At 42.7% G+C, this 11,122-nt stretch overlaps 1 long non-coding RNA gene across 1 annotated transcript; it reads left to right on the top strand.

The window, feature by feature from the left end:
- The first annotated feature begins 3,406 nt into the window (after nucleotides 1-3,406).
- On the top strand, nucleotides 3,407-7,858 carry LOC130434593 (uncharacterized). Its single transcript, XR_008908690.1, has 3 exons — nucleotides 3,407-3,531; nucleotides 4,043-4,260; nucleotides 6,975-7,858. It is a non-coding gene; the product is annotated as an uncharacterized LOC130434593 (long non-coding RNA).
- Nucleotides 7,859-11,122: the final 3,264 nt, after the last annotated feature.

Here is an 11,122-nt window from a genome sequence, read left to right as displayed (position 1 = left end):
CGATTGCAACCGCCCCGAGACCCAAGACCAAAAAGGAGGTGCGGCAGTTCCTGGGGCTGGCGGGATATTATAGACGGTTTGTGCCCAATTATTCGGACCTCACCAGCCCGCTGACTGACCTCACTAAAAAGGGGGAACCAGATACCGTCCAATGTAGCAATGGAGCAGTGCCAGCAGGGGTTTACCCAGGTGAAGGCTGCTCTATGTGGCGGACCGTTATTGCACTCTCACGATTTCTCACTCCCTTTTTTGTTGCAGACTGATGCCTCGGATAGGGGCGTGGGCGCGGTCCTGTCCCAGGAGATAGACAGCGAGGATCGTCTGGTGCGGTACATCAGTCGAAAGCTGTCTCGGACTGAGATGAGGTACAGCACCATCGAGAAGGAATGTTTAGCGATCCGGTGGGCGGTCCTCACCCTCCGTTATTATCTTCTGGGGCGGGAGTTCACGCTCTGTTCGGACCACCCGCCCCTCCAATGGCTCCACCGCATGAAGGACACCAACGCGCGGATCACTCGTTGGTACCTTGCTTTGCAACCATTCAAATTCCAGGTGATCCACAGGCCAGGGACCCAGATGGCTGTGGCCGACTTTCTCTCCCGGAGGGGGGGGGGGAGAAGGCTGCAGTCCGGATGGAGCCTCGGCCTGAGTCGGGTGGTGGGGGTATGTGGCAAGGGGGGCATGGTTTGACCTGGTCTGCGGCGAGAGGGCGTGTCGGGAGAATGACGGTAAGTAAGCAGATCAACGGCTTAGTGAAAACACCTGATTCTCGTTCTAGTAATTGGCAAGGAGACGCATTTAAGGCGCGACGGAAGGGGCAAGAGAGAGAGAGAGAAACCAGGCTGGGAAAACGGACGCAAGAAAACTTACCCGGACGCAACGTCGAGGAGTATCCGGAGGAAAGAAAGAGTCACAACCAAAGAGTGCGTGTGTATCTGTCAGTGAATAAGTGAGCGGGTCTGCAACCCGGAAGTATTGCAGCAATAAAAGTATACTTACGTTTTCCCAGCCATGTCGACCCCGCCTCCTTTCTTCCTCAGACATTGAACCTTTATACATGTACATACAGCCATAAAGCCCAAGTAATCAGATGAACCTCAAATTGTTACTCAAAGTCACTCTCACACACTACACTCTCACACAGCCACACACTACACTCTCACACACCCACACACTACACTCTCACACACCCACACACTACACTCTCACACAGCAACACAATACACTCTCACACACCCACACACTACACTCTCACACAGCCACACAATAAAATCTCACACACTACACTCTCACACACCCACACACTACACTATCACACACCCACACACTACACTCTCACACAGCCACACACTACACTCTCACACACCCACACACTTCACTCTCACTCAGCCACACACTACACTCTCACACACCCATACTACACTCTCACACACACTACACTCTCACACACCCACACACTACACTATCACACACCCACACACTACACTCTCACACACACTACACTCTCACACACCCACACACTACACTCTCACACAGCCACACTACACTCTCACACAGCCACACACTACACTCTCACACACCCACACACTACACTCTCACACACTACACTCTCACACAACCACACACTACACTCTCACACACACACCCACACACTACACTCTCACACAGCCACACACTACACTCTCACACACCCACACACTACACTCTCACACACACTACACTCTCACACTGCCAAGACGACACTCTCACACACCCACACACTACACTCTCACACACTACACTCTCACACACCCACACACTACACTCTCACACAGCCAAGATGACACTCACAGAACTGCTTACACAATTGTCTTTTTTTATCATATTTATATATACCAGACTGTACTGTTTTATTTTTTTTATCCCACATTTTTTGAATAAGAATGCAGTGAAATTGATTTATCAAAGGAGTCCCTGGACTTTGTTGACAAAACAAGATTGTTTCCGGATTTTTTTTTTAATCCAAATAAGTAACATTGTTTCTTTCTGTCCAGGTCATTCAGTCATGACAGCATCCAGGTGGATGCTCTCAGTTGAGGGAAAAGTAGTAATGACACTGGACGGCAATGACAACTTTGTAGCTGTCTTTGCAATGTTTTTTGCAAGCTACTACATCCTCAATATTGAGTACCAAGAGGCTGCTGCTTGTACACTGCAGTTTGTTCAGAGGCAAGTGAATTTTCTGTTTAGTTAGGTGGGGAACAGTAGAATAAGAGCAAAAGGTTTCAGGAGTAAATTCATGGCTGAGTTGAGTGTATTTGAATCTTCTGCATATTTGTAAACATAATACATATAGGCATATTTGTTGACTTATTGTGTTTGATATTGCTAACAGGTTTCTGGCCAGAGTCAATCCTGAAGATGGGAAAAAATGCACATCCAGAAAGGGAGTAAGCAAAAAGACAGGGAAGGTGGTGCAGAGAAAGGCGGTGGCCATTAACCCCCATGTTAACAGCTTCATGTAGTCCCTGATGGAGTTTGAATGGAAGACTTCAAACTAAACATTTTTAGCAACAGACCAGTGTTCTCTTAGCCCTAGTTTAATGACATCTGTTACTTTGTTGGTATTGATTCTGTTGATGTGTAATGTTGTAATGTTTAACTTTTTATAGTCACTTAAATGTTGTAATACATACATAGTCATTATTCAATTTTATCAATATAAATAATTATATATAAATTTCAATGAAATTATTCAATAAAAAATATGTTTGATGCAAACATTGCTTGGATTGTCTTTTGAATTAAAATGTCTAATATAGCAGTTTTGTATTATGAATAACTAAAGATTTATATCTAAACTAGCTAGGATATATAATATTTTTTTTTATTAAATAGTAATAATGTGGCATTAAAGGTATTACAGCAAATAACAGTACAATACAAATACAGTAAAAATAGACTAAATTACAAAATATTGTAAAAATACAGTAAAATACTGTTTTGTAGCTATACAGTAATATTCTTTGTACTGTAATAATGTATTACAGTACAGTACTGTAAATCAAAATACAGTAACTTACTGGCAACCGTGCTGCCAGTAACGTACTATTAAAATACAAGGAAATCGTCAACAGCGTGTAATATCACAAAATAAATTATAAAAAATGTTTTCCACTTGTTTATTGTGCTAAGAAATCATTATTGGTGTTAATTTAATGTTATAGCTATTCTTAACTGTGATGATTATTCATACTAAGATTTTTTTCAATAAATTGGTTCACTTGACATGTATAGGTGGCAATTTTAACCTTTCTTAAAGGGCAAACTTCTCTTTTCTTTCGCTGTGAGTGAATGAAAGTCTCACGGTACAAAGGTGCACAAGCATGAAACAGATTGTCGTAAATCGACGCAAAACAGAATTATCATTTGCGCATCCGCGTTTTCTACTACATCATTACATGCGCGGATGGGTCGTGCAGGCATTCCGGATCATGTACCGAGTTTAAGTACTATCTAGAACTAAACTTCAAGCTTTCCTGTAGCTCAGTGGTAAGAGCATTGTTTTAACAAGGCAATGTTGTTGGTTCGATCCCAGGGGATTGCATATGCCTAAGTATATATGTATAGGTTACTGCAATGTAAGTCGCTTTGGATAAAAGCATCCGGCAAAATGCATAAATGTAAATAGACATCATAGTGACATAGACAAGGAAGATGGAATAATGGCTTTAAATACTGCAGACATATTCTTTTAAATGTTCTCTAGCACACCTAGAAAATACTGTAATGCACTCAAGTGTTTACTATAGTAGCCTATATTAATGTATATAGTGATAGTAAGCAGTTGTAGGCTGTATTATGGAAATTATATTTCTTATGTACATTGCAGTATTCTGTTTTATTAAATCTTGTAAACTGACAAGCTGTGGTATACTATAGTATCTATACTATATTTACTATGGTAATGTTCAAAATCACTATAATATCTAATAATTTCACTACAATTTATTGTAGCAAATGCTTAGTATACTACACTATTTTTTCACATGCGGCGAGACAGCTTATGGCTATGAGAGCGAGTGCAGCAGAGCACACCAGTCGATGAGTCGCGGAGCACTGTTGGAGTAGCAGCGTGTGAGACAGGTCGATGACCGGCTGCGAGGGACTATCGTGAGCGAAAGACTACCGTGAGGGCTGAGGAGACGAGTGAAAACTGACGTGGTTCTTCTGCCGTGAATACATTGGACTGGATAGCAGCCCTTGCTGTCCAGGCATGCTGTGAGTACGTTGACTTTCATCTAGCAGTGTGCCTTTTAAATCCAGTTTTATTGCCGGTAACGGAAGAGATCGAGCTTGCTTGCAATAATTCTACTTGATGAGTGACTTTGAATCAGCCAACATTTTAAGGAGTCTCGAGTGAAAATTCGCCTCTCTGTGGGACTGAGAGTATACGGACGTCAGCTGCAATTCAGATGCCCAGCAGAGACTGAGTTGAACTTTGATTGTCCCCTGAGCTCGGATTTTTGGACTTTGGACTTGTTTCTTTCTTTGTCTACCTTATTTTTAAATCGTTTTCCTTCAACAATTGTTATTGAAATAAATTAGTTTCTGCTGTTATTTCTGGGTGTTGTTTTCCGCTGTTCCATTCCCCGATAGAGAACCTGTTCATGATAGTGAGTTCCTGGGGTCTCCGTTTCAACTCTAGGTGGCGTAGTCGGCTACAACAAAAGTTTTAAATATAGATTTTATTAATTAGCTATCGGCCGCTGACATAAGGACCAACTTAAACCAGCGCAGGACCACTTAAAACCAGCACATGACCAGCGAAGGACCAGCCAAATGACCAGTTTAAAAGAGAACGAACCAGCTACCATTCTTCAAAACCTACCCAACCAGCCTATGCTGTTTTTTTTCAACAGGGAACAGGTTTATGGAGAAAGAGAATTGTTGATATTAACAGTCGCGCAGACTGTAACACCCCCAAAATGAGAGATTTTGCTTTTTAATGTGTGTAGTAATGAAGGAGAAAAAAAAACTTTTAATGATGGTATTAAGCATCAGATGTTTTGTTGTAGATTTATATTTAGGCAAGTTGTTTCTGGGCTCTGTAAAGCTGAACTACCCCGCCTCTGTATTATATAGAAATGTTAAATAACACAGTATATTCATTACGTATGGTGTGTATATATACAGTAAAAAATAAATAAATATCCATAATCAGTTGAACTACAAACATAAGTTTCTACTGCATAATGCTTGGGTGACATAATCACAATATAAAATAGAGAACTATAAATAGTGTCTTAAGAGTGTGTGATCGACTTCATGTGGCGCTGCACAGACCATCAGTGCATCAGCATTCTGTATGACATCAAAGTACCGCTGGAGTTATAAGAAAGCACTGCTAACAACCTCAAGTCGGCTTGCTTGCTTGCGTAAACGACATCAAAAGCTGGATGGGTGATACTTTTCTTCAGTTAAACCAGATGAAGACTGAAGTCACTTTATTTGGCTCCCCTCATTTGGTCAAAACCCTGTCCTCTAGTTTAGGACCTCAACTCAACTCACTCAACTCAACTTTATTTATATAGCGCTTTTTACAATTTTCATTGTTACAAAGCAGCTGTACATGAGACAATTAATACAAGTATGAATTCTAAGGACCCTTGCAAGTAAATATCCGTACTCATGTAAAAAACTTGAGTGTTGTTTTCGATTCAGTGTTAAAATAAACTCTGTTGTGAATGCTAGTTTTCTAATGCTAGTTTTTTCTAGTTTTTAAACTGAAATCTTTTCTATCTTTTGGTGATTTAGAGACCGTTATTTATGCATTCATTTCTACAAGGCTTGATTATTGTAATGCTCTGAATGCTGAGGCCTGTTGCACGAAAGTAGAATTAAGACATCCGGGATAAATGACACAGCTGAGCTCAATGAAGCCAAAACATGTGCGTCCAGGCTTAATTGGTTGCACAAAGACCAAGCCAGGATGAGCAGACACGGATTCATTAAGCCAGGTGAAACCAATCCTGGATAGGTGCGCGCTCACGGCTCACTGAAATAGACCCCGCCACAGATCACAGATTAACTGATTTACCATGGCAACTAGAGCCGCGTACTTTTCCCCTTCGGAAGCACAAATCCTCATGGAGGCATACGATGAGGTAAAAGATATAATTAAGAAGAAAGGCAACACCGCCACAGTGATAAAGCAAAGAGAAAAAGCGTGGCAAAGTATTGCAGACCGCCTGAATGCGTAAATAGTGCACAATTACACACTCACCGCTCCGCTGAAACATCACAATTACAATTCAAATATTTAATTCACATCTCCAAAAACGCTGTTCTACTGTAATTATGAAACGGTTACATTTTTAATTGAAATGCACCGCAGATATGAGTGAAATTGTGTAAAGTAACTCCATCACACTGTATAAAGCTATGATAAATTATTACTAAAGCCTTACATTATTATTTAACGTTACCACGCTCAGTACGGTTTAATCTTAGCCGTTGTACTCTGTTTCTTATGTTTTTGTGTTTCTCCTGCTTTTATTAATGTAAAGCTGCTTTGACAGAATGAAACAAGTGTGAAAAGTGCTATATAAATAAAATGTAATTGATTAAATAGATGATCTATAATAATAATCACTTTAATTTATATAGTGCCTTTCAAAGGACCCAAGGCCTGTTGCTCACTGCACTGCAAAAATGTCTTTCTTACTTAGTATTTTTGTCTTGTTTTCAGTTAAAAAAAAAAAATATCTAAAAAAAATCTTAAATATTTTCTTGAGCAAAATTACCTAGGAAAATAAGCAAAAAAATCTGCCAGTGAAACAAGAGAACTTTTCTAAAATTAAGTGTTTATGGAAAAAGTAAACTTATTTCAAAATAATTTTTCTTATTATATTGACAGATTTTTTTTTGCTTGTTTTAAGCACACATTTACTTAAAGTTTATATTTTTTGTCTAAACTATACTTATTTTGCTAGGTCATTTAGGTGAATTCTCTGGTGTGTTGCTGCCAGCCTTTTCTCCTGACACCTTTCACAGACCCCCAGGAAGCACAGCAGGCCTACAACCATGCCCATGCCAGGACCAGGGCCAGAGTTGAAATGACCTTTGGCCTCCTGAAGGCACGCTCTCACTGCCTTCACAAATCAAGGGTCAGCCCTGTTAGGGCATGTGATATTACTGTGGCTTGTGCGGTCCTCCCCAATGTGGCCTGCCTGAGGAAGGAGAGGGCCCCCAGAGTGCCACCAGCCATGGAATGGGACAATCCGGCAATCTTCCCTGATGACGACAGTGGTCGGCTGCTGAGGGACCAATATGTGTTGAATTATTTTAGTTAGTATGTGTGCTTTCAATTTTGGTTAAATATGTCCTGCGGTGGCAGAGGAATTTGGGTTTTCTTGGGTTCGTTTTTTTAAGAATTTGGCCTCTTATGATGTGTGTGCGGTATACTGTGTGTAATACAAGGCTGCAGGGAGGCTACTGCATCCATTCATTTGTCTGTTCAGTTGATGTGTATGGATTTGTCCTGCATTTATTTTAGTGTGCAGACATGCAGGGTGTGTTATATACAGACCTTTGAATGTATATGTATCATTTTGTATAATATGCTTTGATTCTGTGCTTTCCATCTTGTAGAGTCACTGTGACTTCAGTTTCAAAAGGAGCTGATGGTTTACCTGCTTTGTTTTGTCCTTATTCAATAAAGGAACATAATGTTACACATTGTGTTTTTATGTTTATATGGAATGTGTATTTGTTTATATGACAGAGTACTAGGGCCACACTGAGGAAAAAGGATAAAGTCATAAATTTATGAGGCTGGTTCTTTCTGCAGAAAAGCTACATATTCTTTTTACAGTTTTGATACTTATGACAATGTGATACTTAATATTCTGGCACATCAGCATGTCTTTCTTTATGAAACTGTGACGGGGTGAAGAGACACGACACGCACACAGCAAGGTTTCGAGCAACCCCAGTGGGAAATTTATTATAAAACAAAAAGGTACTTCGTACAAAAGGGTAATGTCTGGGGTGCTCGTCTGCTGCCATCTCAGGATCCGTGCTTCCTCTCGCAGATCACTTCCTCCGTCACTCACTCGGGGGAAGCGAATACTCCACGTTAGGCGTTGTCAGAGCCAGAACCCCGAGTATTAGGAACACGTAGCTTATATGCCCGGCAGCTAATCAGCGTCAGGTGGACGCAATCAGCGTCAGCTGCCGAGCCGTTTCCCAGGCGACGCTGATCCTGGACCTGCGCCTCGCCACATTCCCCCCCCCTAAGCGTCGACCTGGTTCCCGGACAGCTCGGGAAAACGATAGGGGTGGGAGGGGAAATGTCGCCTGTCAGTCCGACCCATACTGACTGGAAGACGGACTGACAGGCTGGAAGATGGACGGGATCGTTGGCTACTCCATGCGCGGGAATCCCTTCTAGGCCACACTCTCGGACGGCTGGGCAGCGACCTCTGTCGGCTGGGCAGCATTCTCCGGCGGCTGAGCCGAACTCCTTGGCAGCTGGGCCACGCTCTCTGGCGTCTGGGCCGCGCACTCGGTTGGCTATACAACCCTCTCCGGCAGCTTGATTGCTCGGTCGGGCGGCTGGGCAGCGGTCTCTGGGGCTGGGATCGTCCCTGTTTTCGGGGCCGTCGATCTCTCTCCCTCTTGTCCTCGTCGTCCTCGGGTTTCTCCCTCCTGGACCACGGCGAGAGAGAGCGTATCCGTCCTTCTCCGGGGCTGAGGAAACACTGTAGGCAAGACCCTTGCACGCGCCGGTCTCTCGCTTCCATGCCCGCATTCTCCACCAGTGTGACGGGGTGAAGAGACACGACACGCACACAGCAAGGTTTCGAGCAACCCCAGTGGGAAATTTACTATAAAACAAAAAGGTACTTCGTACAAAAGGGTAATGTCTGGGGTGCTCGTCTGCTGCCATCTCAGGATCCGTGCTTCCTCTCGCAGATCACTTCCTCCGTCACTCACTCGGGGGAAGCGAATACTCCACGTTAGGCGTTGTCAGAGCCAGAACCCCGATTATTAGGAACACGTAGCTTATATGCCCGGCAGCTAATCAGCGTCAGGTGGACGCAATCAGCTTCAGCTGCCGAGCCGTTTCCCAGGCGACGCTGATCCTGGACCTGCGCCTCGCCACAGAAACCATACTGAAGTACAATTTTACGAAATGCCCCACATCTGTCATTTTAACAACTGTCCTCCTTTAAAACAACTGGTTACAATATTATGACTTGTCTTTTTTTTTCCCTATGTGGCCGTAATATTCTATAATTTTATATATAGCCTTATAGTCTATGGGAAACTGTAAATTATCTAATGATAGCAACATCATCTAAAAATCATTATTTATCCAAAATGATTGAAATTAATGATCACAAACGTTTAAATAATGACAGTGGGTCTAGTTATATGTGATAACAATGTATAGTGAGCAGTGAAATAACTATTGGTTTCCATTTGTGGTGACTGCTGACTGACATTAGGGATGAGATTAAATAGATCCTGGAACTTAGCCTGGTCTGGAGCAGGCTAGCTCCACAGAATAAATCTCCATGGTAATTTATACCATAACATATCCTCCTGCCCCCTATCCAGCTTTTGTGCAACCGGATTACGGATCAATTGAGCCAGGATCACCAAGATATCCTGGCTTAATCCCTTATCCTAGTTTTGTGCAACAGGCCCCTGGTGTCGACCAGTTTTCCCTTTCATGTTTATGTGGTGATGCGATCGCCCGATCTACCTATGCTTTATGAGATGGTACGGTCCAGGGGTATAAAAGTAGGCAGCACTGGTAAGCCAGATAGGTGTGTCCTACAGGGCTTCAGGAAGTGTCGTTATTTCCTGTGGGTTGGGCTACACGTCTAGCAGGTAAGAGTTACCAGTGGCAGTTAAATCGTAGAGATTTAATGTCGAACAGGGTAAATGGAGATTCATTTAATTACAGTGTGGCTGAGGAGTACTGGGGGCACTTTTGAATGGCTGGTTATTTTTTGGCGAGCTATTAGACAAGTTCCGCGTCAAATGCGTGGTGCATTACGGGTCATTGGCTGCAGGTTCGTTACTCTCTTTCACATGTGGGGTTATGGGAATGTATTTTCCATTTAATTCATTCGTTTGTTATATTCTTGCAGTGACTTGGGGTGTTGCAGCAGGCTGAACCGGCTGAACGGGCGTCATTTAAAGGCTGAACAGGCTGAACAGGCGTCATTTAAAGACTGTGATTCTCCCTTATGGAGTAGCGCTATCATGCTACCTGCACGTATAATGACTGTCTGAACTGGAGTGTTTCTGGACGGGAGATAAACAGTGTCACTACTATCCGTGCTGATTTGTTCAATTTACCTTCTTTCTCATCTAACCACATAGCGGATGCCTGAGCCGGGTTATCCCCGGACAAAGTGGACAGTTCGCCGCTGTTCGGGCTGATTCACGCTGATTCACTCTCTCTCTCTCTCTCTCTCTCTTTGCCGCGCCTGGGACCGTGTCTTTGTTCCGGGTTTTAGGCGAGTGATACTCTTACTTAAGGGACAGAAACTTCTAGGAACTAATTATTTTGTTTCTCTCGACGTGCCTATGTGAAGCGTTCCGCTTCTCGCTGCTGACAAAGCTATAGGCAACGACATTGAACTCTCTTTATTTTCTCCTCGCTCTGCGGACTTCGAGAGGGGTGATTACCGGACTAGAGGATGATATGCAAATTATAATCTGTTATTTTGTGGTTAATTTGTTTTGCTTAAAGTGATTTGTTTTGAATTTGTTTTTTTGTTTTTGTTTGTTTCATTAATTTACTTCTGCCCTAGAGTTGGGGAATTGGTCGTGGCCGAGATCCTCTGTGTGTGGTCCTGTGGTTGGTTTGTTTGCAGTGTTCACAACAGATGTTTTCGGCGTGGGGTGACGTGAGTGAGCACAATGGTTTCTGAGTGATCGGATCCATCGGACGCCTTTCCCCAATTCTGGGCTGGAGGATTTTTGTTTGTGTGTGTGTGTCTTTTAGTAATAATAAGTTGATGGCATGAGTTTTAAGGCTTTAAATTAAATGTTAACTTGTATTTTATATTGAATGTGAAATAAATGGTTTGCCATCTCCCTTTTGTCTGTATCCGTCCCA

The sequence above is a fragment of the Triplophysa dalaica genome, chromosome 13 (assembly GCF_015846415.1).
Source record: "Triplophysa dalaica isolate WHDGS20190420 chromosome 13, ASM1584641v1, whole genome shotgun sequence".
NCBI lineage: Eukaryota > Metazoa > Chordata > Actinopteri > Cypriniformes > Nemacheilidae > Triplophysa > Triplophysa dalaica.
This window is presented reverse-complemented; position numbering and strand designations above follow the sequence as displayed.